Source organism: Triturus cristatus, chromosome 5_1, assembly GCF_964204655.1.
Source record: "Triturus cristatus chromosome 5_1, aTriCri1.1, whole genome shotgun sequence".
Lineage (NCBI taxonomy): Eukaryota > Metazoa > Chordata > Amphibia > Caudata > Salamandridae > Triturus > Triturus cristatus.
Genome location: NC_140587.1, coordinates 88,640,177 through 88,667,793, shown reverse-complemented (window position 1 = coordinate 88,667,793; position 27,617 = coordinate 88,640,177). Strand labels below are relative to the sequence as shown.

Genomic DNA, 27,617 nt, shown 5'->3' with positions numbered 1-27,617 from the left:
ACTGTCCAAGCCTGCCTCTGCTAAGTTGTGTACTGTGTGTCTGGTTTTGTGAGTGACAGGGGCTGGGGATTCCAGGGGAGAGGGTGAGTCAGCACAGGGCTGAATAGGAAGATCTGCATGGCGATGGGTGGGAGGAGTTGCACCTGGGACCTGAATAGGGCTGTGCCTTCCCTCCACAATGCTGGCTCCACCTCGTGTGGTGTGTCTGATGTCTCTGCCCTGCACTCTGAAATGAAAGAAGGAGTCAGGTAAGCAAAGTGCTCCAGGCCTGACCAGAACTGGTTTGGTCTAGGCAAAGGCCTCTCTGCCTTCAGAGAACAAAGAGAAAAGTAGTATAAATATGGGGACTCAAATCCCAAGACTTGAGATCACTTCTGGAACAACAAGAAGAAACCTCTACCAAGGAGAAGGACCAAAGGAAGCTGTAGGAGTGGACTGCCCCCATGCCAGTGTGCTGTGTTGCTGGGTTGACCTACAGTGGTGTCTTCAGTGCCAAGGAGAGGAGAAGGAACTTTGTGTGTACTTTATCATCTTGCAGAATATTTCTCCAAGGGCAGAACTTGTGCTTGCCTCCTGCTGAAGTCTTAGGGACAACAGATTTCACCACCAGCTTCCCCCTGAATTTCCTTGCTGGAAATTCTATCTGCAGAAGCCTGCGTGTCGCTGAGAGCTGGAAGCGTGACGCAATGAGAAGAAGAGTGTCGATGCCACAGCTGTAGTCATCGCATCGCCGGAGAAGCGTGGCGTCGCCGCATCTCCCAGAAGCATGCCTTTGTCACAGCTGTCTGCTGTCGCATCACCGGAGAAGCACATCGCAACCATGAGGGTCGCCGTCGCATCATCGGAGAAGCGTGTCGCAGGACCTGTCGCAGCTCCAAAGTACGAGAGTCACCGCAAGGCTGCCAGGGCGTGTTGCATCGTCTCAACGTCGTTGCATCAAGGGAGCCATCATATTGCATCGCACCGGATTATTGCATCGAGGTGCCATCTTGCCACATCTCAACCGGGCTGCAGCACGAAAATCTACTCATCACCTCCTCTCCGGTAAGATCAAGATGTATACCCTACTCTGCGCAAGCATTGAGGCGCAACGCATCATCTCCCTGGTGCGAGCCTTTTGTTTATTTTGCGTTACACATCCAGGTACTTTTGTGAGAACTGTGTCGCATTTACCAACAACTTGAACTAAGTTAATTCTACCATCTTGAAACCAATTTAAAGTACAGTATTGTGGATTTTTGTCGTTTGTGGTCTTGTGTTGAGTCTATATAAATAATACTTGTTTTTATAAAACCTGCTTGGTGTCCATCTGTAGTGTTTTCACTGTATTACTGTACAAATGCTTAACACACTGCCTCTGAGATAAGCCTGTCTGCTCGTGCCAAGCTACCAATGGGGTGAGCAGGTGTTATCCAGTAGTGTAATCCCCTTTCCCTGACTTAGAAGCAAGGGTCCCATTTTAGTCAAAGGTACCTACCTCTGCCAACTAGAGATCCCCAGTTCTAACAAATATGGTAAGATTGGTCTACACCTGTTTGGCCTATTTAAATTATCTGTCAGTCCCTTGTAAAGTGGTATCTCATATTCCCAGGGCTGGTCAATTAAATGCTATTGGTGGGCTTGCGCCACCCACCAAAGTAGCCTTTCAAACCTATCCCAGGCCTCTGCCATTGCAGGGTCTGTGCGTGCAGTGTTACTGCCGCTGTGACTGTTGTGTGTAGATTTAGATTCCGTATATAGGTTTCCCGATTTATGTCCTTATATAGGTACAATTCATATTGCCCTTATTTAGGCATAGAAAATCCAGCCCTTATTTAGGCATTGTCCATGCTAACCAAATACAGGCATGGTCTCCTACATCTGTCAATCCATGTCACAACGAGTTCTTGGAAAACCAGACTCTCAAGACTTTAGGAATTTCCCTTGCTTGGATATTGATTTCTCCAAGAACTCATTTATTTTAATGAACATCCATTCCTTAAGAACTCATTTATTTTAATGAACATCCATTCCTTAGGGGTTCATTCATGACGTTCCGATGCCCGACTTTTACGTCAATACAGGCATTCCTAAACACCGTCAAGGTATAAATATACCTGCACTTGCCGTGGCAAACCACGGTTCCGGTACGGTCCAGTTCGACTGCCCACTTGCAGTTCACCACGGCAAGTTCAGAAGGAGATCGAGTTCCCCCCTGATGCACTGACCAGACGCTGTCATCCTCCCCGCAGAGAATCCAGCTCCAGTGTTTCTGACTCCCCTTGTGGGGTGTTAGCTATCGAGTCCCGGAAAGAGATTCCAACCTCACACATTCTAAGGTATGGAGCTGACTAGAACTTAGAGAAACTTCTGGCAACTCTTGGCAAAACTAAAATTATAGCTAGCTAAACGTTAGAAAACAACACTTACTTCTTACATCATACTACACTTAGGTTAGGTACACTGGGGTAGAACTATTTAGAAGCATCAGATGAGTATTCACTTTTTAGCCTGTGTTATTTATGTATGTATTTTATGAATATATGTCATAGCTACAAACCATGCTATTGCAGTATTATTTTATCTTACTGCTAACCCTGTACGTATTGTACTTCGCATACTGTCTCTCGATTGTAGCAGTTCATAGCTCTTGCATGAGAAATAAGACTGTTCAATAAACTCCTTTTGATTGAAACACCTGTCTCTCTATTTCTGTGCAACTCTGTAGAAACGAAGCGTGCACGATTGACTAGGTGAAACTGTTATCTATTATTGCCACGGTTCTGAGATTTTTTCGACTCTAGGGGAAAGAAAGTTGTCATGTTTATGCGGTTGTCAGAAACAAATCCCTTCTTGTATATTCGAGAAGTTTCTACTGACCTCTGAGTTAGCTGGAACACACAAGTAATTTAGTTTAATGTACTCGATAGAGACATACTGACCTCAGTCCTATGTCAAAACTATAGTGTATATTATTCCAATGCGCAGAGCCTATCAGGGATATAGGAACTACACTACATGATGTGGCATCTAAAGTGTGTGCCATGTCTGTGACCCCCCTTTTACTGCATGTCAGTCACCCCTCAGGTAGGCCCTAGCTAACGCTATGGGCAGGGTGCATTGTAGGTAAAAGATAGGACATGTACCTTAAGTGTGTGACATGTCCTGGTAGTGACAAACAGCCATTTTGGTTTCTCACTACTTTGGGGCTGCCCTCCCATAGGAATGCATTGGGGATTCCCTATTACGTGTTTCAGTGCTAATTCCTGATATGAGAGACGCAGCGTGGTCAAGTTTGGTATGTCTGGAATAGTAATAATAAATTATGTGTGCTGTGTGTCTGCCTGCCTGATGTGAATTGCATGTCTGGCTTTTGAGTGACAGGGGCTGGTGAGGTGTGTGTGGCTCCAGGAAGGGCAGGGTGAGTCAGCACTAGGCTGAATGGGACATCTGCATTTTAGAGTAGTGGGAGGAGTAGTTCCTGGTTCCTGAATAGGCCTGTGCCTAGCCTGTAGAATGCTGGCTACACCCCCCTGTGGTGTGTCTGATGACGAACCCCCCACATGACAAAGGTAAAGAGGAGCCTTGTAAACAAAGAGCTCCAATTTCCCCCTGAACCAGTTGCATCTAGTTCCCCCAATGCCATGTCCTGCAGACAAAGGAAAAGGTGGAGGCTGCTGCTGCTGGGCTCCAGGAGGAACCCCCACAAGGGACTACCTCCCTGCTGGAGGGCCCTGTGTGCTGGCCTGCCTGGGCCCAGCCTCTTGCTCCCTGAACATTGCCTTAGAGTTAGCGCCTTGTGAGCGCTAGATTATTTTATTTGCTGGATTCCTTTTCCAGCCTTTGCCCTGAAACTTGGGGGATTCAAGCGCCTCGTGAGTGCTGTACCGTTTGTGCTGCTGCTGCAGGGAAGCGGAGTGTGTGGGCCTTGCAGCACTGAGCTGCGTCCTCAACCGAGGGAATTCCGACGTGGGAATTCCCCCACAGCGTGGAAGGAGAGCGGGAGCCTCACCCACTTTATACATCTTTAGAGCGGGTGCCTGACCCCCGTTTCGGATACCATTGGCGGATCTCATCATGAAAAGGGGGGTCAAGGTGATATCCTATGCGGATGACACCCAGCTGATGTCTTCTTTCAGAGATGTGGGGTCGTCAGTCTTTGACTCTTTCAGAGACTGCTTTAAAAACATTGCCATCTAGATAGCATTGCCAGTGAAGCTCTGCCATGCACATATGTTACTCCTTATTCATTTATTTTTAAAAGTGTTGTTGCACTTGCTTTTAATTCTCTGTGCACTGTATTTGAATTTGAAACATCAAAACTGCATGAATTTGTTCCTGAGCAGCTAATACGTGGTAATTAGCACATCCCTACTCAGGGATCATAGTGCGGGCGGAACACTTGCACCATAGAGTTTTAACAGAGGCGGGAGGTCGGTTGTCCAGTCGCCGACTCTACCTCTTCTTTAAATGATCACTGTGGGTCAGCTGCGCAGCGTACGTGTGCAGCGGACAAACCGCTTGTGCGCCAAAGGCAAGCCAATCTGCCCCCGCAACACAGGTGAATTTAGCTACGCCAGCAAGCAGCTACTAGCCGTCAGGCCATCACCTCATCCGGCCTGTGCAATTCAACTAGGAGTTGATAATACACCCTTTTCTAGGGTAACCTGTCAACAATGTGGATATAAGATACACACTAATCTGACAAGACAGGTCTGGTCAACTTGTTCTAAAGAGGATACTTGGAAGATGGGATTGATCAATGCTCTCTATCCCAAAACACATCTCGGACATTAGAAGCATGCTAGAGGAAGAGACCCTAGACATATTTTTCGTACCTGAAACTTGGCCCAGATATCCATCTCGCTCTCCCCCTGAGCTACCAGCTACACAGACTAGACCAATCAGGCAGAATCGGGAGCAGCATTGCTATCATCTTAAAAGGCAAATTCAAATGCACCATATCTCAACTCTCTCTTCCTTAGTGTAAAAGCACCCAGTCTTGCATAGCCTTATCTCCTGCCTGTAGAATCACAGGAATACTTATCTAGAGACCCCCAGGCACTAGCAGATGATTTTTAGAGGCGCTACCCGAGTTTATATCCAGGCCCAACTGACAATTCTTGGTGACTTAAATCTACACTTTGATGAACACGATTGCCCCCACATCAGACAACAGCAAGGTGACATAGAAGCATTACAACTAACCCAACTCTTAACATCACCTACGCATGAGAAAGGGCATATATTGGACCTCATGTTCTCTAACGACCCACATATCATAGTCTCTTAACCTATCCCAGTACCCTGGTCAGACCACTATTTAATCATGTTCAGCTTACCAAAACCCCTTCATTTAGAAAAAACCTTAGTACAAACCATCACCACTAGGAGCTGATCCAAACTGGACCCTAAAACGTGGCTGGCAGTCCTGAAGGACAATGCCCCCATCCTTTCCGGAAATATAGACTAGAAATATCAGCAGTGGAAAAACTGGATCACCCAATCAGCAGACAACTGTGCTCCCAAAAGAACTCTTAATTGTAAATCTCGCCCCAAAATTACCCCATGGTACAATGAACAGCTCTCCGCATTTAAAAAACAAAGAACTTAGAGAGATGCTGGAGGAAAAAATATGACCCTTCCCGCAAGTCTGATTACAATCTGTTAATCAGAGTTTATCACAATAAAATGAAGATAGCCCAATCTAAATATTATGAAGTCAAAATCGCTGCGGCAGCAAACTCCCCAAAGAGCTATTTAAAGTAGTCAAAACTTTGACCAACCTTCACGACAATACCAACAACATAGCAGCCTTTTTCCTTAAAAACGTGACAGAAATATACAATTAGCTCCCGAAAAACAGGGAACATGCTACAGCTGAAATGAGTAAGATACTCTCAACTTCTTCATTAGTTCATTTCCCCAGATTGGTGAAAGAAAATGTCTGACACTTAATAAGGTCTACCAAATCCGTCTTTTCGATGGACCTAGCTCCCTCATGTCTCCTAGCGGATGCTCTGGAGATCCCCTTACCATCAGTGACTGACCTACTCAGTCTCTCCCTAGATTCAGCCTTAGTCCCAAAATCATGGAAGCATGCAATCATTAAGCCTCTACAAAAGAAATCCAATCTTGACCCTACCATTTATTATAACCTCCGTTCCATCTCCCTCATACTGTACCTGGGTAAACTTTTGGAGAAGCATGTTAATCATTCTCTGACCAATTTCTTGGAGACCAATGGCATCCTCCACTACCGACGGTCACTGAGGAGCTAAAGTTGATACGCTATTAGGGTGGGTCAGCCGCCATCCTCCTGCTGGACCTCACCGCCGCCTTCGACGTAGTAGATCATACCATCCTAAAATGGAGATTAGGGGAAGTTGGCATTCAGGGAAAAGCCTTGGATTGGCTTGCCTCCTTCCTGGCGAATAGAACTTTCCAGGTGATGGAAGGGGACTGTGTCTCAGAACACCTCCCTATCACATGTGGTGTCCCGTAGGGTTCATCCCTCAGCCCGATTTTATTTAATATCTATGTACAACAGCTGCCTAGGTGGTGCATGAATTTGGAATATCAGTGGCGTCTTATGCTGATGACACCCAGCTAGTTGTGTCCTTTGCCAATGGTTCCAACCCTAGCAATTATCAGCTGCCCGCCTTTCTGGAGTAAATTGGTTCACTGGATGTGCAACAGCTGATAGAGCTCATGCTGCTGGGAAACCTGGGCATCTACTCACCCCTGACACATTGGCCCAACTCTATGGAAGATCCACCTATCCCCAAACCAGCCATGAAAAACCTCGTAATTTTGCTGTAGGATATCCTCACACTGGATTGCCAATCCAGGAAGCTTTCAGGGACATGTTTTGCCCTTCTTAAAATGCTATGGAAAATCATTGATGTGGTTCCTGAGCACCTGAAGAAAACTGTGATTCAATGCCTCCTTATCTTACGACTGGAGAACCCAGATACAGCGAGTTGCCATAGTCCAAAGTATGTTATAAAGAGACTGCAAGTGGTACCGAACGCGGCAGCTAGATTCCTCTTAAAAATTCCCAACAGCGTTTCTGCAAAGGAACCACTAACACAGCTGCACTGGTTGCCTATCAAAGCCAGAGTTAAGTTTAAAACCCTCTGCATAACTTGCAGAGCCATTATTAAAACTGGGCCTAAAAGCTGAGGAGTGTGATATATAGGTACACCCCGACTAGACATCTCAGATCCTCCCAACAACAGCTTCTTAGGACATCAGAATTAAAAGGGCTCAATGGGGCAGCAGATCTTTCACTAATCAGATACCCAAGTTGTGGAATGTCCTCCCACATGAAATCGAGCTGCATCTAACGAAACCTCTTTCAGAAAAAAGCTGAACACCTGGCTATTTCCCTGCTAATAATGCGGTGGCTCAGCATTTCACTGGTAGAATTCTCCTTTAGTGCGCTACAAAGTCCTTAAATAAAAATAAATAAATAGATGAACAATACATTTTTTAATCTCAACGCCAATAAAACGGAGGTCCTATTATTTAATCAAGCCGCTCCCCCCCCACAGTCCTTTTGTGGCCAGTAGAAGTGAGTGCTCCTCCTGTGCCTAAGGATTCAGTTAAGAACCTTGGCGTCCGATGGGACAAAGATCTGTCCCTTTTGACCCATGTCCAGCTAGATTCTGCAGCCTGCTTTGGAAAGAAGACAACTATTAGAATATGTATCGACTTTCTGCCAGAGGAATGCTGAAGAACTGTTGTGCATGCCTTGGTGACCTTGCACCTCGACTATGCCAACGGCCTCTATCTGGGCCTGCCAAACTGCTTGATCAGAAGGCTGTAGATTCTGCAGAATGCTGCTACGAGAATGTTCGATAAGGTTCCACTCCACCAGCATATCTCACCTCACCTCTGGCAACTCCTTTGGTTCCTAGTCGCCCAGAGAATTTAATTCAAGGCCCTCACGTTTGCATTTCAGGCAGGCGCCCTAGCTACCTGAGGAAAAGACTTCGCCCGTAACAGCAGGGAAGGTCCTTAAGATTCAACCAAAAATTTTACCTAGCTGTCCCTCGCTTTGCTAAAACAAGGCTAGGGGGTAGATCGTTTGAGGTTGGAGCCTCCAAATGCTGGAATGACTTGCCTCTTCATCTACTCATGCTGAACTCTGAACCGGAGTTCAGAAAGGCTTTGAAGACCCGGCTGTTCAAGCATAGGAATTAGCACCTCGCTCATCTGCTCAGTTGTTTTTCTGCCCGAGTGCCAGGACACCTCAGCGGAGGTAGTTGTGTGCTTTATAAATGTCTTTTATTATTATTATTATTATTATTATTAATGCAGTGAAATATCACTTCATTAATAAAACAATTGAATAGCCTGGCATTGTAAACCTGAACACCTTAAGAAGCTTTCAGTTTAGGAGAAGAGAATGAACATAGTTATCAGAGAAGATGTGTTTTGATATCTAAGAAGGCATGTGGTTGATGTATGTGATCGTGTGGCTTTGGGTTTGACATGGATGTCTTCTTTTGAACTACAGTATTTCGGAGGTATCTGGGGAGTCTTTTTGTAGAATGACACCTTGGAGTACCCATGGTGTTGTGCTGTATTTTTTGCTTAATTTTAAATAAATTTCCGTCTACCCAGTGCTTAATTTGTGCCAGCGCTTTCTGATGCTTAGCACTTGAACATTTTTAATCAGGGCCGGGTCTAGATCACACAGCGTGTGTGACAAAAAAATAATAACGAGTACGACTCTTCACAACAAGATCCTCACTCTTACAATGTCTCCCGAATCCCAAGTGAAAAGCTGAGCCGAGAGACGATAATAAAACCATGCTTCAGTCAGTGCAATTGGGCGGGCCACTGATTGGGCTGGATTTGGTCCTGTGCGGCAGAGTGTGTGACGCACCAGCGGCAGTCCGGCACTATCAACAGAAGCAGCCGTGTGTGGTGTGCAGTTAGGGTGCTGCGGCTGGCCTCTGGTAGGCATTTCTGCGATGTCCAAATGAACGCAGATTACTTCCTAGAAGTCATAAAACTTCCCAGAAATGTTTTAGAAGCTGCAAGAGCCACAGAACTCCAGGCGCCCTCCTGGACATTTTGTAGTAGTTTGCGTTTTTGTGGGCTGACTTGATTATATGCATGGTGAACAACATACTATTGCCTTTTTTAAATGCATATTTTGTATTTTTTGCCACGGGAAAAAAAATATTCTCTAGGAGAAGCCCTTTGTCCTACATCCCCACTGACTTTTGGGGGTGTTCCCTTCCCCATTAAAACTGGGAATGAATATTTGAGAGGAGGGTCACCTTTTTAAAAAAAATATGTTGCATACATAAATCATTTTATGTGAGCGGATGTGCATCAGTGCACATTTTAATTTGTTCTGTGCCGCGCATTATGGAACACGATTGGGATGGTGCCATTATGCAGTTGGTGTCCGTGTTTACTGACTGAATGGTTGAATATGTAATTTTCTGTGTAAACTTTGGGTGACGTCTCGGAAAGGCTAAAGTAGTAAGCAGTCTGTGGTCCTTGTGGCAGTTTGTGGCAACTCGGATTGGGAAGGGCATGAAGTCAGAATCGTGTATCGAGAAAGGAGGGGCCGGTATCGCGGGATACCGACCCCCTCCCCCCACCTCGCCTGTTCGCCCGGCCCGGCACGTCCACTGCCTCAGCATGACGCGGTGGGCGCGTCGCGGCCGGGATCGGTTGGCGGAAGGGAACCCTTGGCCCGGAAGCAATTAAGGTGCTTCCGGGTCAAGGGGGCGGCAGGGGACAGGCCAGTTAGAACTGGCCTGCCCCCAGTTTTAGGATAAAAGGCCGGGGAGCGCGGGACGCGGTCTCTTGGTCCCGCGCTCTCAGGCATCCAGACGCAGCCCCTGGGAGGCTGCTAACTATTTTGTTTGCTTTGTTTTTCAGGTTTACTTGGCGGATTCGGGAGCAGTCTGGCGACGCAGAGTTTGAGCGACAGGGGCTCATTGGTGGCATGGTCGATGGTGGCTGCCGTCGCAGGACCCACGAGATGGCCAGAGCCGGTGTTGGGCTCGTCAGCGAAAAGAGCGTTGAATGCGAGGGGAATAGCTGTGCCGGCCAGCCGTGATGTGAGGGGCTGCCTTTCCGCCCGTGTTAATTTATTGGTGAGCATGCAGCTGAAATAGGAGCCTGCAGCGTAATCTGGCTTGGGGGGGCCCTGAAATATTGGCGCAGGTCGCGTCCGCATGCTGTGATTCTGGGGAAATCACTTACTCTCCCCGTGCCAGAAGGAAAAATGTGAATGAAAATGGGGCCATCGTGTACAGCGCTCGAATATCTTGGCGCGAATAACAAGCGGCACACGGGTGCAAGGGGCTCTGGCAATGTGGCGTCTCGGTGGCTTAATGGGTAATATTTGAGACACGAGGTCGCGTCCGCATGCTGCGATTCTGGGGGGGGGGGGCAGAGGGCATACACTGTGCCTACCTTACGAGCTGCAGTACATAGTTGTGAGCAGTTTTGTGTTTAAGCTTTTTTACGGAGGCACTGTTTTCTGGTTCGAGAAGCAATGCTTCCATTTCCTACCCAGGATGTTTTCATAATAATCAGTATGATTGATTTGTACAGTAACAGCGAGCTCAATTGCAATGCTTTTTTGAGTTTATGCTTATTTGTGTACAGAAACAGCTGCACAGTTGAGAACAGTTTTGTGTTTCTGCTTTTTAACGGAATGATTGTTTTTCGGATTCCGTAAGTCACGGTTACATTTTCTCCCGAGGATCTTTTCATAATATTCAATAGTATTGCGTTGTACAGTAGTAATGCATTGCTGATAATTCTCCCGCCTTTGTGTGATTGGATTCCTCCCATGGTGTATTCACTCACTGGTTTTCCTGGTCGTTGCTCCATTACCTCTGTGCGTTTTATCCTCTCGACCAGAGTACAGAACAAAATAGGCAGTTGCCTCCGATTGTATATTTATACATTGGCATGGTAAGGGACCTGCACATGTCATGCCTTGGGTTTCTCGTTTTGTACTTGCCCATGTATTATCCTTTAGTTGGTGTATTTCTTACGTTGTGCCATTCACACCCACTTGGGCATTTCACCACTTGTACAACCATGTGTGTCGCGATCTTTCATGTTACGCAGAAAGTTTTAAGCTAAGCCAACGCGTGACAGTATTGCACTGTGCATACACTAGTTCACATCCACGTGGGGCCACGGCACACCTTATGACACTTCATTCATTTGGTTTCGTTTTACAAGTGCCTCGACGCAGTGTTGGCACACAGACGCTGCCTAACCCAACAATGCACCACGTTCAGACCCCTTTTTGCTCTATCTATGAGCCACACAGACGCAATGATTATTGTGCATTTTTGTATTTTGGCGGACTTTTGACAATTTTTAAAAGCGCCCTTGACAGCTTTCCAAATAAGGAAGTAGAAGTAGGCCGCAGATCACAGGCTGGTGAAGGTCACAAATGTTACGGATTACTAATGAGTAAGTCCCAGAGCGTTTTTCATGAGGTAACCATATGTACTTGTGTACTGAACAATGCATGTTTTCAGGAAGCAGGGTTTCATGCTAAAGGATGCAATACATTCTTTTATCATAAAATGCAATTTGAGTGCTCCTGAACGAGTGAGAAAACCAAAACTTGGTGACACTTACACAAGGTCTCACAGGGTAATTAACACTCACGTCTTATATCCCTTTGCGGGACACAGTCTGTTAGTTGTATGATGAAGTGCTGGCATACTAACAAATCCACCTCTTGTCTAGAGGCAACGTGGACTATGTTGTGCTATGTTATGCAGCGGGTGATAAGCTAGGCGGTCTCAATTGAAAAATGGGTACGTAACTCATCAAGTATGGCTCATGGTAGGCACTCTCCTTTTGGGTGATTCCAATGTTACCTCAGTGTGCTGTGACCAGTGCTATGCAAGGCTCTCCCTATTGTAAGTCTGAATCTAGTGTCCCTGAGGTGGGGCATCTGGCGTTATGCTAAGCGTCATTTTAAGTTTATTGTCCGTTTTCAATGTTCCTTGTGCGATGAGACTGGCGGGACAATCTCAGAGGAGTCTACTTACAATGATCCGGAGGTGATGCATTTGTGAGTCTGATTAACAATTGCGGTTGATGCCCATGGCAAAGGTTCTAGGATTGTGTAGGTCTCACCTGCAGGTGAGCACAGTTGCAGAGGGCGGCTGATGTTGACCGCCGTTTTTTAGTTTACAACATTACCAGGCTTCGGATCAATTGGGAACACATACGGGTGGTATATGCAAGTCAGTAATCAGTGCCTTAGCGTCAGCATTTACTTTTGGGGCCAATTCCAAACAGTGTGGAGATTCATTAGATGGATGAAAGCAATGCCTTGGCCGGCATTGCAAATTCATTAGGTAACACTGTAGGAAGCCGAGTTAGGGGATTGGCTATAGATAAGGAAAAATAAAGTAGGCAGGGATTGGAACAGTAGAATAGGAGTCAGTGTTTTGTTCCTGCAAAGCGGGACAATATTGCCTAGGAAAGCATCCTAGGGTGAAGGTACCAGGTCTATCAAAGAATATGGTTAGGAATACGAGAGGTGTGGGCCATGGCCTGTAAGCCAAATACTGCTGGTGGGCCTGTACCACCAGCATTGCCACCCGCCGGGGTAGGCCACCCTTTTTAACACGGTGTGTCAGACCTATCACTGTAGGATCTGCTCAAACAGTTGGTAAATTGCCAGGTTGGTACAAACCTTCACTCCTTTACATATAAGGTACCTTTATGGTAGGTTACAGGGTTGCACATTATGCTACATTTCTTAGTTTGTGAGTTAGGCTCAGCATGTTAACTGATGCCTTTAAATGATTATGAGGTTCGGCCCACTAGACACTGGCTGGAGGTCAGGGTCACTTAAGTATATTCTCAACACGTATAGGCCTTGTCGTCACACCATCAAGGGTATCCGTGTGTGCAGTGTGGGGGTGCATAGGAAGGAGGGGTCAAGAAGCCCTAGGCGCTATGTGCAGGGGAAGTAGCTCCAGGAGGGCGTTAAGTCACACGGCACCTCTGCGCCGGTCCAATTATACATGTAGGCACTGGAGTCCGATGTCTGGTCAGTGTCTGTACACCATTGCCCGTGCACTTACACAGTGTAATGTATGTGTGGGGTCACACATTATTGGGGTACATTGGACTTGTAAAATAAGCAGGTTATTCTTGGGTTGTGTGGCGCTGGACCCACTCTCTGGGGCTGGTTCACATTTGGGGTCAGACCCACTCAGTATCAATGCACCCGGCGGCCGGCAGATTATGGGCCCTGGCAGTGTCACACCGAGAGAGGGGTGTAGTATTGGCAGTATCAACGCATCCTTTTGGCGTACGAATGATGGGTCCGGCGGGCCGAAGAATAGTATCGATACACTTTAAAAGCCTGTGGGGTGTGGGTAAAAGGGGGAGAGTACAGTCGCGCGGAATAGCGCTGACTTATAAAATCGTTGTTGGGCACCTCACAGCATAAGGCACTAATCATTGATCTTTGATTTTCATTTATGTACACCTGGATCCATGCCTGATGCCTGGAAGTGCTACACACCGCTATGACTACAAGAGGTGGACAAGCAAGGGGACTGGTGGATCCTGAACGTGAGTGGCAAGCGGTGGCATCAAGTTGGATGGGTGATCAACCCAGTGGTTCAGGTGGTGCTAGCCTGAGACAGTGCTCCATATGCTTCATAGTGGAATGTATAGTTGTCACTCATTTGTTGTTGCCATTTGTGGTAAGTTGGCAGTACGTCTGCCTGGCAGGTGTATACCTTCAGAGCTGCTCATGCATTCTAGTGGGAGGGTATGGTTGTCACCCATTTAATTTTGCCAATCGAGTTATGGTGGCAGTGCGCTGCCTTGTAGGTATATACCTTTACCGATGGTATAAAACACAAGTATCAGGGGCAGAGGCGACACATTAACTCCTGTGTCATGGAACGGTTAACTGCCATTACGGCGCATGTGCACGCAGGCGCCTTTCGGTGCGGACATTGAGCAGTGTTGGGATGCTCCGTGTAGGGGGATAGGTTGGCACAGGGCCTATCCCAGAACATTGTGCTCGGATGCAGATAGTTCACAGTTTAGGGCTCCAGAATGGCAGGTTCACTCCCTATGATGAATCCAGCCCCATAGCATTATTATCCTGCAAATGGGGAGTGACCGGGTACAAAATGATTCCTCATCGCCCCTTGTCATTAAATTGGTCTCTGTCCGTGTTGGGAGGCTCCGGAGTAGGGGCAGCAGCCAACACAGAACCTATCTTAGAGCATATTGGTTCGGTTTCAGGGGTTCATGAGGCCCATGGTATGCTCATGGGAACTATCTGGGAGCCTGTGGGGCACTACCTGGGTTAATATCACAATTGTATAATCACATCGGGAATGAGTACCGGGGTATGTGAGTGGCTGGTCAACTCTGACGGTTTCGAGCATGGTGCTAATAATGCTAGGGGTTGGGGTTGCACCGTGTTACATCGCGATGCGTTCAATCAAGGCCATTCTGTGGCTCCCTGACGGTATGTCAATTTTTGTCTGATTCAGTCAGCCCTGGCATTTGTGTTATCTTACACTAGGAAGGGAGTTGCGGACCCTACGCCTGGGTAGAACGGTGGGAATACTTTGCATGGGAGTAGGAAAGCGACACGTCTATGCCGAGGTACACTTCGGCATGAATTGCAGGGATTCCAGTAGGGAGGAGGCTAGCTAGCATTTTTTACACCTGCAGACTATACAGTCAGAGCTGAGAGCAGAGTGGTTTTCAAGTATCTTTCCTTGGCCTCAGTCAGTTTAGGTTTTTTTTATGACTGATCTTCTGAAGAGACACAGTCCTTCGCCGCAATAGTTCTTATAGTTAGTGGGGGAACCACTCGATATCACTAGGCAGAAGGGTCTTGCTGGAGGAGGTAATCTCCAAGGTTGGCTGGTTAGCACAGGAGTACCAGGGCTGCAGCATAGTCTGGTCACATGGGGTGTCAGGGCGAACTGTGCTTCATCGAAGTCGGGGTCCACTCGACTAGGTTAGGTGATGAAATAGTGTTGATAAATTTTCATAGGCTTGGTCAGGGAATTGAGTTTTAGGATGGGGGGGCCAGATAGTCGGTCAACTATGCTGGCCTGTGGCGGTAAGGTCATGACTGGTGAGCAGTAACTTTAAGGTCCTTAGGGGGCGGCGCCATTCACGGATGGGGTCGCCCAGAAGGAGGAACAAGGGGTCTCTCCTAGAACTCCAGGGGCGGTACATCCGGTTGGATGGATGGGTGCGGGGAAAGAGGGGAGTCACGCTTTCTTTAGGCTGGTTGGCCACCCCGCACGGGTATGGACGTCATTACAATGGCGCAGAGTGCAAGACGCCCCAAATTGGAATGGAGTTCAGGGAACGTATGGGGGTAACCGGGGGGGAAAGTACCCTCTCGGTAAGCAGGCCCTCTGCGCATGCGCAACTCCTACGGGAGGGCGTGGCTAATTGATAAGGATCTGACACCAGTTAGCGACCTTGCCGTAGGCCCAAATAGGATACGCAGAAAGTAATTAATGTATGATTATGTTCAGATGTTAGATTCGGATAGTAAAACTATGTATTAGAGATAGTTTAATGTTAGCCATCTGATATCTGTGCATATGAATTGTAATCAAATGTCGTGTTATGTTTCTGCGTATAATTGTGTAAATATTGTTTATTTCAAAATTTTAATTTTGCTTTCATATTTTAATAAATACGGCCGGGGGTAGTACGACCCCGCCTCCAAAAGTAATTACCTTCTCCTGTCCCTCATTAAAATGTGGTTTACGCGCAGGGGGAGGGGGAAATTTGGTAGTCCCAGACCATAGAGAAAGGCGGGGCCGGTATCGGCCCCGCCGCAGATATGGCGGGGCACCGACCCCCTCCCCCCACCTCGCCTGTTTGCCCGGCCCGGCGCGTCCACTGCCTCAGCATGACGCGGTGGGCGCGTCGCGGCCAGGATTGGTTGGCGGAAGGGAACCCTTGGCCCGGAAGCAATTAAGGTGCTTCCGGGTCAAGGGGGCGGCAGGGGACAGGCCAGTCAGAACTGGCTTGCCCCCAGTATTAGGATAAAAGGCCGGGGAGCGTGGGACACGGTCTCTTGGTCCCGCGCTCTCAGGCATCCGGACGCAGCCCCTGCGAGGCTGCTAACTATTTTGTTTGCCCACCCACCATCCCCTGTTGCAATATGGTCATTGGGTAATGAATGTGACGGTGCGGTTTTGTTTTTTGTTCCTTAGGTTTTCTCCAATTTACAGGTCATCTATCGTCGTATTTATTGCTATTCCTTGGTCAGGCGGTAAGGTCATGACTGGTGAGCAGTAACTTTAAGGTCCTTAGGGGGCGGCGCCATTCACGGATGGGGTCGCCCAGGAGGAGGGACAAGGGGTCTCTCCTAGAACTCCAGGGGCGGTACATCCGGTTGGATGGATGGGTGCGGGGAAAGAGGGGAGTCACGCTTTCTTTAGGCTGGTTGGCCACCCGCACGGGTATGGACGTCATTAAAATGGCGCAGAGTGCAAGACCCCCCAAATTGGAATGGAGTTCAGGGAACGTATGGGGGTAACCGGGGGGTAAGTACCCTCTCGGTAAGCGGGCCCTCTGCGCATGTGCAACTCCTACGGGAGGGCGTGGCTAATTGATAAGGATCTGACACCGGTTAGCAACCTTGCCGTAGGCCCAAATAGGATACGCAGAAAGTAATTAATGTATGATTATGTTCAGATGTTAGATTCGGATAGTAAAACTATGTATTAGAGATAGTTTAAGGTTAGCCATCTGATATCTGTGCATATGAATTGTAATCAAATGTCGTGTTATGTTTCTGCGTATAATTGTGTAAATATTGTTTTTCAAAATTTTAATTTTGCTTTCATATTTTAATAAATACGGCCGGGGGTTGTAAGACCCCCGCCTCCAAAAGTAATTACCTTCTCCTCTCCCCCATTAAAATGTGGTTTACACGCAGGGGGAGGGGGAAATTCGGTAGTCCCAGACCATATGCTGTTGGATGTCAGTGGAGGGTTCTGTTGACTGGAAGTTTATGTGGTGCGTGTTTGTTGAGGTAGGCAGTGCTGGGAGTCCTGGCCTACTTTAGCTGTGGTGCTGTTTGTAACAAAGGTGTTTTTCTCTTTGTTGGGGCTGTTCTTTAGAGAAAATGCAATTTATCTGCTGCCTTTGGTAAACTCGCTGCCTATTTCTACGCTGCCTGGACAGTCTGGCTTTTTTGAAATACACAGTGAAAAAGGACACACTACTGATGTGTGCAGCGTGACTCTGGAATTTACTTCACTACCGACCTTTCTTCACACTGATGTGTGCTGATGGGGGTAAAGTGATGTGGAATATTTGTGTCTAGTGAGGGTGAAAACCCAAGTCTCAATGTGTTAAAATGGCATTGGAAAACGGTTCGAGAAAAAAGATGTTTACTTCATCCTTGTATTTGCTTGCGGTGGGGTGCAGAGCCCTGAAAGGTCACCAGACGACCATGTCCGTTGTAAAACATTCTGACAGAGAAGTAGTAGCACCGCCAGTGTGCCCTTAGCCCCAGTGCACATAAGGAAATGGGCCCCTGGCTGCTGTTTGAATTATAAAATGTGGCAATCAGGTCTCTGGGTCCAGGGGCCACTGCCCCTGCTGCACCTATTGAAGCTATGAACTGGGCACTGCAGAGGACACTGGCTTTTGAGAGCAGCTTCCACTTTGAGAATAAACCTGTCAGGATAAGGTAAAGAATAGACAAGTTACTGCAGGAAATTTGCAATTATGAGACTTTCTGAATGCAAATTACAGGTCTGTCTGTGTCTCTGCATTCAAGGTCTTTTGCAAAGATTCCCTGATTAACACTGAGGATGAGGGATTTTTAGAGTCTTAGCGGCAAGTCTCTTTGCACCCTGCTGCCGTAATACATTGAGAATAGCACAAAGAACCGGACCGGTCACACTGCAGGCACTACACAAACCTGTGTTACTACAATGCTGCCTGCTAATTATAGATTGGGTGCCTAGTTCTGAAGACTGGAAGTGTGCTGCGGGCTTCATGACTCTAGTTGTGCCAGAGACCATTACACACCCTTAGCCCTGCCTAATTTTTCACATGCCCCTTTTCAATGATGTTGTCATTTTAGCTTAATTATTCCAAATTGTGCTTTAAATGCATTTTGATTTAATATTTTTCAAAATTGTTGCTGGGTGGGGAAACATCCCACCAAAACCTTACTTGAGGAAGGCTTCCTTGATGAAATTCAGATCGGGCATTACATCTTGGTTTCAGCAACACCAGTTGAGGATGTAGGTGGTGCCAGTAGAATAAGTGGGTGGAACCTGTGGAGGAAGTGGGTGGAGCTGGGAGAATTGGGTGTGGCCTCCAACAAACATTTGAGCACCTGGACTTCATATTTTACAAATTAAGCACTGGTCTAACCACAATTATTTTGCAGGCACGTTCAACCTATAGTAATACACATAAGAGTAATTTATTTAGAGTGAGTGAGTGAGTTAGTGCCAGGGCTATACTGTAAACTAAATTGACCCTGGCAACAATGTTTAAACTAGCAACACTCAGCAGTAGGGCAAGGGAGAATTATTGGCACATAACCTCCCATCCATAATCTCCAGACTACTGAGGAAATGCTAGGGTGGCAGAATAGCCAGTCTATTCCTGGTGAAAACTTTTCAATAAAGAAACATATACATGAGTACATTTGAGGAAGGCAAGATATTCATAGAAATCTACAACAAATATTTGTGAATGTCCAAATATTGGGACATTTAATCAAAATGTAGATGGAAACTTACTGGTGTACACTCCCTAATATTTAAATATCTGTATTGTGAATTTGACCTACACTTTCTCATACCCTTCTGCATGATTTTACTGCATCTCCATCAAAAAATGTGTTTGTCCATTCCACAGAATGTCCGTGATAAATTCACCTCTTTCCTTAGCTACAATCATCTCTATATGTGCTCACAAAAGTAGTTTTTTTGTAACCTGTTTTGTAGTAGCTGGTTGGATGAAACTCTTACTATGGCAATTACATTTTGAAAGTTTAGCTTTAGTGATTATGTCAAACAGCTTTTTTTCTTTCAATACAATTCTCTCCTGCTTCAGTTCTGTGTATAGTTTTGAGCCATGATCCAGGACATCTGGTAGACATGTCTTTATATTGTTATCAAAAACCAAAGGAAATGATGGACGGAGTGTTGAACATTGCAAGCACTCACCCCCAGTCAACTGATCTGGGTTTAATCCATCACCGTTCTTTAGCCCACTCTGCCACCCCAGTTCAGACATGGCCATATGCAAATCAGTCTGACCCTGTGCCTCATGGGAACAGTCCAGCCCGAACTGCCAAGCCATGTCATCCCTGGACCGGAAACAAGCTTCCTAGGACCGGTTTCTGGCATTTCAGCCGTCTTCAGCCAGGCTTGCTTGAATCCAGTGGCAAAGTGAGCAAGGGACTCACGTCTGAGCATACCCTGCCAACTTATGGCGAACAAAGCAAAAACCAAAGGCCATGTCTGAACTGGGGTGGCAGAGTGGGCTAAAGAACGGTGATGGATTAAACCCAGATCAGTTGACTGGGGGTGAGTGCTTGCAATGTTCAACACTCCGTCCATCATTTCCTTTGGTTTTTGCTTTGTTCGCCATAAGTTGGCAGGGTATGCTCAGACGTGAGTCCCTTGCTCACTTTGCCACTGGATTCAAGCAAGCCTGGCTGAAGACGGCTGAAATGCCAGAAACCGGTCCTAGGAAGCTTGTTTCCGGTCCAGGGAAGACATGGCTTGGCAGTTCGGGCTGGACTGTTCCCATGAGGCACAGGGTCAGACTGATTTGCATATGGCCATGTCTGAACTGGGGTGGCAGAGTGGGCTAAAGAACGGTGATGGATTAAACCCAGATCAGTTGACTGGGGGTGAGTGCTTGCAATGTTCAACACTCCGTCCATCATTTCCTTTGGTTTTTGCTTTATATTGTTATCCACATATTGTTTGGTCCCAAAGTTGTGTAGTCCCACAGTCTCAGTCATCTCAAAGCAGTTTCCTTGCTGCCACATGAAATGAAGAAGGCTGTCAAAAGGTTTATTAAAATGTTCCTCTCTCTTTCCCTCAAGTTCATGGTGAGTAAAAAGTTCTTGATGGTCCATTATTTTTGAATTTGTCATCTCTCTGAAAACAGTGAGCTAGCTGCCATTGAGCAACATATTCACTTTTACGTGTCTGACCAACAATTCCCTTGGAACTTTTATGTGATCTCTGTCTGTTCCAGTTTCAATCTGTAGCCACAGCATTGAACCTACCCTCCCTGTCTTTCATCACAAAATGTCTTTGGATGAATGTTCTGTACAGGTATGGTTTTTCCACCTTTAGTTTCTTAACTCTTTCCAAATACAAGGACCCATATTTCAGGTAGTTCTTGCAATCTAATTTGCGAACCACAGTAATCAGGGACTCCACAGTCTTCATATGCAGCTCTCAATCACCTTCTCGATCAGCATGTACCAAGTTTTACACTAGCGATATCATGTGTAAAACATTACCCCAGGACCTGCAAAGTTTTGTTTTTTCCTACCATTCTTTGACAAACTCCACAAACTTGGGGGCGTATTAGGATAGCGGCACTGGTCGTGCGTAAAAATGCATTTTACCGCCCGCTAGCAGTAGACCTTACGCCAGCCATATTAGTATGGCCGAACATAGCCCATTTACCATCCGCCGCGGTGCGATGCGAACTGCCATCAAAGTGCGCCCGCCACCCCGGTGGTGTGAGCCAATGGAGACTAACCTCCATGCGGAATGACGTCCGCCCCCCTCCACAAATTAGGATGCCCCCAAACAGCCAGTAGCACCGCAGTGGAGAAACTGCCCAACCAGAGACGGTGGAAGCTCGACAGTGGAGCGCGAAACCAGAGTCCCGGTCCACACCACCCGGACATGACCACAATGGACCCAACCCTACATGTTTTTCCAGTGCTGTACCTGATACATCACCAGCAACTCATGGACCGCACCAGACGCCGCCGCTGGTATACTATAACACAACCACAACCCACAACTCATGGGCTGATCCAGGGTCCAAACCCACATCAGACACCCTGGTGGGGACAGAAACACATCCACAAGTGTACCCACACATGACTTACCTGCCACGAAGTCACCCCTGCGCATCTAGGACACACATTTTCTGCGATCCTGCTGCAATGTCCCAGTCAAGTCACCGCAGTGGTGAAAACAAGGGAATACAAATGAGTACAAGCACCAAATGAACACACACACATACAAGGAACAAACATCCTACTGGACACACAGCCTTCCAAGTCACACATACATACCCCACACTGACACACAGATACATGCACACACCACATGCCACCAGCAATGGAGTACAACAAATAGGAAAACCAAAGTTGGGTGCACACAAATGGAAGGCCATGGAGAGAACCAACACGCATGTGTACATCACATGCAAGACAAGGAACCCTCAGTTCATCAAAAGCACACATGGCTGGCACAGTGAGTGAAGTAAAACCACAGACAGCTCAGTTCAACAACACAGGGAGACAGCAAGGCATCCCATGTATTGGCAAAAAGGATGAAAGGAAGGCCCTGAAGTCAAACTGTGAACAGCCACACATATGTATACAACTACTTCACAGGAGTACGCCAGCAGCACAACACACAGGGCCCATTGACACACTCCATAACTGCCAAACACTAGTAGGAATCTACACACATACCCCCCTTATACCAGCAGCATACAACACCAGTGTGAAACACACTGAAGGGTGAAAATAGTTGCCAGTCAATACACAGACAAACAATCACACACCCTGGGGGTAGCCACAAACATCACACACACACACACAGGGTTGCCAGAACAAATATCTGCACAAAAACAACAGACAAACACATAACGCAACAGAAACACACACAGAACCACAACAAGCCCACACATGCCCTGTGCAGCTAAACTGTGGAAAGGCAATGGGAGCACAGACACAACAGGAGTGCACAACCTCATCAATGAGGAACAATTCACAGACAACATACCACAACATAGACAAGAAGTGCACCATCACAGAAAAACACAGCCACATCAAACAAACAACAGATGCACAGACAAAAACATCACATAGCAAACTCAGCAGGACATCAGGGGATGCACACAAGGCAATAACAAGGCAACATACACGCATAGCACTGCATGCACAACAAGCAGTGTGTGCACACTAAGCATACCAGCCCCACACAGATATGAGTGACATAACATTAACCCACACAACACCAATCAGCACAGCACAAAGACAACAGCACACACAGGAAGTGAAGCAGTACCATAGCCAACACACATACATCCAACACAACACTAATAGATGCACAAGTCTGGGACAGGAAGGTGGAAACAACTTGACCAGAGAACTGGGCAGCACACACAGTTGAAGTGCATATGAGCAACCATGACTGCCAAACAGCACAAGAACATCACACATAATCTATTGGGGAAATGCCCTGAGTGACACATTGCTCCTGGCCAAAGAACTGCACCACAAAGCACAGTGTCACAAATGAAGTAATGGGGAGGCACACATACATGTAAACCAAGAGAACAGCTGACATCAAAGTGAAGTGTTCTGCATGTCAGTAGGGGACATGGCAGGAGTGTACCATACACAAATAGAGGTAGTGCAGACTCACAATGGGTAGGCATCTGAAGCACAGATAGGGGATGGTATGACACCACACACAACATGCCATACTGGAGGCAAAAAGGCACCATGTGACAGCAATGCTTGAGAAAACACAACCACATTGGCAGTGTGGAGAAGCAGGTCTGCACAGTCTCTACAAACAGTATCAAGACACATGGATGATCAACAAAACACAACACTTACTTGCCAGTCACACACTCTGCGTACTCACGAGTGACAAAAATAACAAGTAGGAGTCAGCCAGACCTGCAAGTACACACCAACACACTTCACAGTGCACAACATACAACTCACACATGTGCATACAACCACATCCACAGGGATGAACAATCAAAGCAACAGGTAAACAACTCCTGGGTGACACATGTGTGTAGTTGACAATGCAGGGCCACACACACATCAACACTCACGACAAAGTCACCCCTTGACACTGCACACTTCTTGACCTCCCAAGAGCACACATTGAAAGTAAGCCATGGGACTAGGATGACTGGCCATCACAAGATGATCACACACAGACACTACTGGGCACACATAAAGGAAGAATACACATACATGATGACACTAGCCAGCCTGCCTGCAATACTGTGGATAAAATCCCACTCTGTGCTAGCAGTGCCCCCCAACCTGACATGTGTACAATATAGCCAACATAAACATTTTAAGAAACTGACAACTGCTTTCCATTTAAAATTGACATAATTGCCCCCACAAGTATCAGGGTCAGGAAGAACTGAAGTCCCTGTCACCCCTGTAAAAAATAGAGTAGGTGAGCCAAGACATTGGCTATGTTGAAGTGGCACACAGAGCATGTGACACAGTACACCATATACACAGCAAAATAACTTTATTTAGTAAGGATACTGACAAAACAGACAACAGGAGCAACTGTCTTTATTCACATATTGCACAGATAGGCACCAAGAGTAGAGAAGAGCAAGGCACAAAATGCAGAGTATGTCCATGGGAAGCTACACAGGCAAGGGCAAAACAGCAAGTCCAGTGGCCAGTTCAGGGTGCAGAGTATGTCCAGGAGAAGCTGCACAGGCAAGGGGCACACAGCAGTGAATGACAAGGCCAGTGGGCAGGACAAAGTGCAGAGTATGTGCATGCGAAGCTGCACAGGCAAGGGCAAAACAGCAAGGCCAGTGGCCAATTCAGAGTGCAGAGTATGTCCATGAGAAGCTGCACAGTCAAGGGCAAAACAGTAAGGCCAGTGGCCAGTTCAGGGTGCATAGTATGTCCAGGAGAAGCTGCACAGGGAATAGTTGAAAACAGCAAAGAGCAACAAGGCCAGTGGCAAAAACGAAGTGCAGAGTATGTCCATGAGGAGCTGCACAATGAATACTTGAACACAGCAAACAGCAACAAGGCCAGTGGCAAAAACGAAGTGCAGAGTATGTCCAGGAGAAGCTGCACAGAGAACAGTTGAACACAGCAAAGAGCAACAAGGCCAGTGGCAAAAACGAAGCGCAGAGTATGTCCAGGAGAAGCTGCACAGGGAATATGTGCGACTGTACCATTCCATGGTCAGCAAAACAGTCAGGGGTAACAATGTGCAGTACAGGCCCACCTGTGTGAGAGACAGGTGTGTGAGGGTGACTACCACTCAGACTTGGCTGTCAGGTGGACTGGGAGCTGGCTGTGTCACATGGAATGTCGGGGCACTTGACCCAGGAGAGAGCGGACCAGCTGAGGTAGAGCTATCAGTGGCTTGGCAAGCCGGAGGGCTGTTTGGACCAGGTGGTGTAGTGGCACGTGGAGGCGGAGTCATGCAGACGGGAGACATAGTGTGGCTGGGAGATTGTGGAGGGGTGCCTTTCCACTTCTTGGGGATCCTAACTGGCTTGACTGACTTTGGATCAATAGGAAGTGGTGTGGACACAACAGGCACACTCACCACCAAAGCTGCATCAGGTGCAGACACTGGCACTCCATCTGGTGATGTGCTGGATCCAGCAGAGTGCTTTGCCTGGTTCGCCTTTGCCCCTCCATCCCCTGTTTACTAGGTGTTGCCCCTTTAGAGCCCTCCTTCCCTGCTTCACTGGGCTTGGAATGGGAGTCGAGATGGTGGGTGAATCTGCCTTTGAGCCCTTCCTAGGTGTACCCTTGGCATGCACCACCTTTGCGGTGGGCACAGAAACTGTATGCTTCTCTTTGCGAGATGCTTTAGGGACAGGAGAGTCCTTGGCTGGGGATGCCTCTGAGGCATGTGAGCCTGAGGTCTGCTTCTTTGCATTTTGGTCCCTGGGGTCGCCTGATAGGCTTTTGTCTTTGCGTTCTAGGGTGGCTTTGGTCTTCTGTGGGGATGGTGTCTGCGCCCGTGACAGCTTGGGTTGTTGTTGCTGTTGCTTCGTGTGCTGTATCGTGAATTTGAGGTATGTGGACCGTGGTCACTATTGTCAGACATGGCCAATGCCAGGGGGGTGGACAAAGGGACCGTAGCTGGACTGTGAGTTTGTGCCCGTTGAAGAGCTGGTGCCACTGTGGAGGACAAAGCCTGGACAGTCTGGTGCAGCCCACCCATGTCTGAATGTATGCCCTCCATGAAAGCAACCACCTGTGCCAATTATTTGTTGTGGTCAACGAAGGCATTGAGGAGAGCTGTCTGGCCTACACACAGCTGGCGCAAAAGGTCCATAGACTCAGCACTGATGGCAGCTGGGGTGACTGAGACAGGGGCAGCAGTGCCCAGGGTGAATGACACTCTTCCCCTCTTACTGGGGTGAACACGGGCATCACCAGAGGAAGTGGCTGGGAGGGTGGGCACTGGCCGCTGTGTGGTGGAAGATGATGCAGAGTCCCCATTCCCAGTGCCCGCCAACATGGATGCATCCCAACTGGCATTAGATGATGTGGTACTTTGCGTCTCAGGCTGGGATTCCTCCAGCAGACTCCTGTCCCCCTCTGAGGCGCTGGTGACACTGGGCTCCTGTGCAGCTGTTGTGCTTGTTTCACCCCCACTGGTGTCCATCTCCTGTCCCTCCGTGACCACAGGAGATGCCGCATGAGAGAAAGAGATGTAGGGTCAGTTCAGTGGCAGGTAACAGAGCAAACATATGCAAGCAAAGCATCACAAAAGATGACTAAATCTACATGTTGCACACCACCCTGTGCAATCACATTGTGCTAACTCACTATATTGACTCAAACAGTGCGTGGAAACTGGAAATTCAGCCATAAGTGAGCCATGTGATGACCACACAGCACAACACCCTGCTAGTGGCTACTGTCAACCAGACACACAAATAGCTCTGAGCACACCTAGGGACATGATGGGGGCACACTACTTGTTGCCACTGACAGATCTGGATGGAACAGGAGTGGACAACACAGACACAGATTACAACATGACATTCCACAGTGGCCATGAACCCATGCCACCCACCATGTTTTTGCAGAGTTTTATATAGCACAAACTTGACCCGAATCCAATCAGGTATCGGAGCGCTTTACATAGCACCAGTTACGTTACATTAGGATACACATTCATTCTTTGTTAGGCACGGGGAGATTAAGTGACTTGCCCAGAATCACAGGATGTTCAGCGACATTACCGAGACTCGAACCCAGTTCTCCAGGTCTGAGGTCGAGCGCCCTAGCCGTTAGGCCAACTCCTCTCACCGTTGTACTTTGGGGCCCAAAGACTGGTGCACATTGTTGTCAGATGTCTAGGCCTCCCGAATCTGAGTGCAGGCAATGGAGGCATTGATAAGGGCACACTCAGATTGGGCACACTGCCGTTCCTTCCCATGAGATTCCCCAGACTACCCCAATGCAGACTATACCTGAAAGACCACGACTCAGAATGCAATGGGAATGCACAGTCAATCAATCAATCAATCAAAGACATTTATAGAGCGCACTACTTACCCGTAGGGTCTCAAGGCGCTTTGGGGGGTGGGGTGCCGTTACTGCTCGAACAGTACTCAAATTACCTTTGTAAGTACAGGTAGGGCAAATGCGTAACACCTGCGCCTAGCCCAGCAGTCACTTACAAGCCACTGCATCACACTACCACCATCACATAGGCCAGCGCTAGCACAGGCTCTGTACACATGCAGCCAATCCCAGCCAAAGTCACCCTTCCCAGAATGCTTACCCCTGACTTACTGCTGATACACCTTCAAACGTGCATCCAGCTCAAGCTGTGTCACGGCCAAGATGTGGCCCTTTAGTGGTGTCATGCTGCACCGTGCCAAATGCCCAGTGCGAGGAAGTAGCACCAAGGTCATCTCCACCACATTCTTTGCCAGCCGGCTGATGTCGTCCCACCTCTTCTGGCAATGGGTGCACTGTCAGTTTGAGACACCCGGAGCTTGCACCTTGGCCGCAATGGCCCTCCACACGGCCTTACACTGGTGTACCTTGAGCTGCAGGCATGGGAGACAAGAGAGGGAAATGATCAGTGACACAGTGTTATGTACCTGAAATTAGGTTGAGTTCACATACATCACATATCAACCTGTGTTTGGGGGTAGACTCACTGTGTACAAGACTGCTCAGCCCTCAATGTCCCTGCCCTGTGAACAGATAACTGTGTCATGGATGTCACATTGAGGGACATGATCTTACAAATCCAAAATCATCATCACAAGGCCGGTTGTGTGCAATCTACAGTGCTGAGATGTCTCATAGCTGGAGTGCAATGAGGAAAGACTGATGTAATAATCTGTAAGTGAAGTGATGTGTCCTTGTCTTTTTGGGCGGGGACTATGCAGGCTAGCTGGGCTCACACTGAGATGGACAACAGGGGCACACACAGCCATTCAGCCAAACAATCACTGTCCTGACTCATGCATGAACAACTTTCCGCGTCACTGTATGGCTGACAACACAGGTCACTCAAACATACATGTGCAGGCAGGGAAACCTGTGGCATTGGGAACACACACCTTCCCCCTGGAAACCGCATGTTAGGCAGTGC

At 47.6% G+C, this 27,617-nt stretch overlaps 1 long non-coding RNA gene across 3 annotated transcripts in view; it reads left to right on the top strand.

The window, feature by feature from the left end:
• The window catches only part of LOC146830283 (uncharacterized), a 174,582-nt gene that overhangs the window by 64,644 nt on the left and 82,321 nt on the right, over positions 1 to 27,617 (top strand). The window contains exon 2 of one of the 3 annotated variants that reach the window (XR_014961408.1): positions 9,889 to 10,106. The exons of 1 other annotated variant lie outside the window; for it this stretch is intronic. This is a non-coding gene — a long non-coding RNA (uncharacterized LOC146830283). Of the gene's footprint in view, positions 1 to 9,888; positions 10,107 to 10,414; positions 13,582 to 27,617 lie in introns of those variants that run through there. One more of the 3 variants, XR_014961409.1, reaches the window with a different exon arrangement.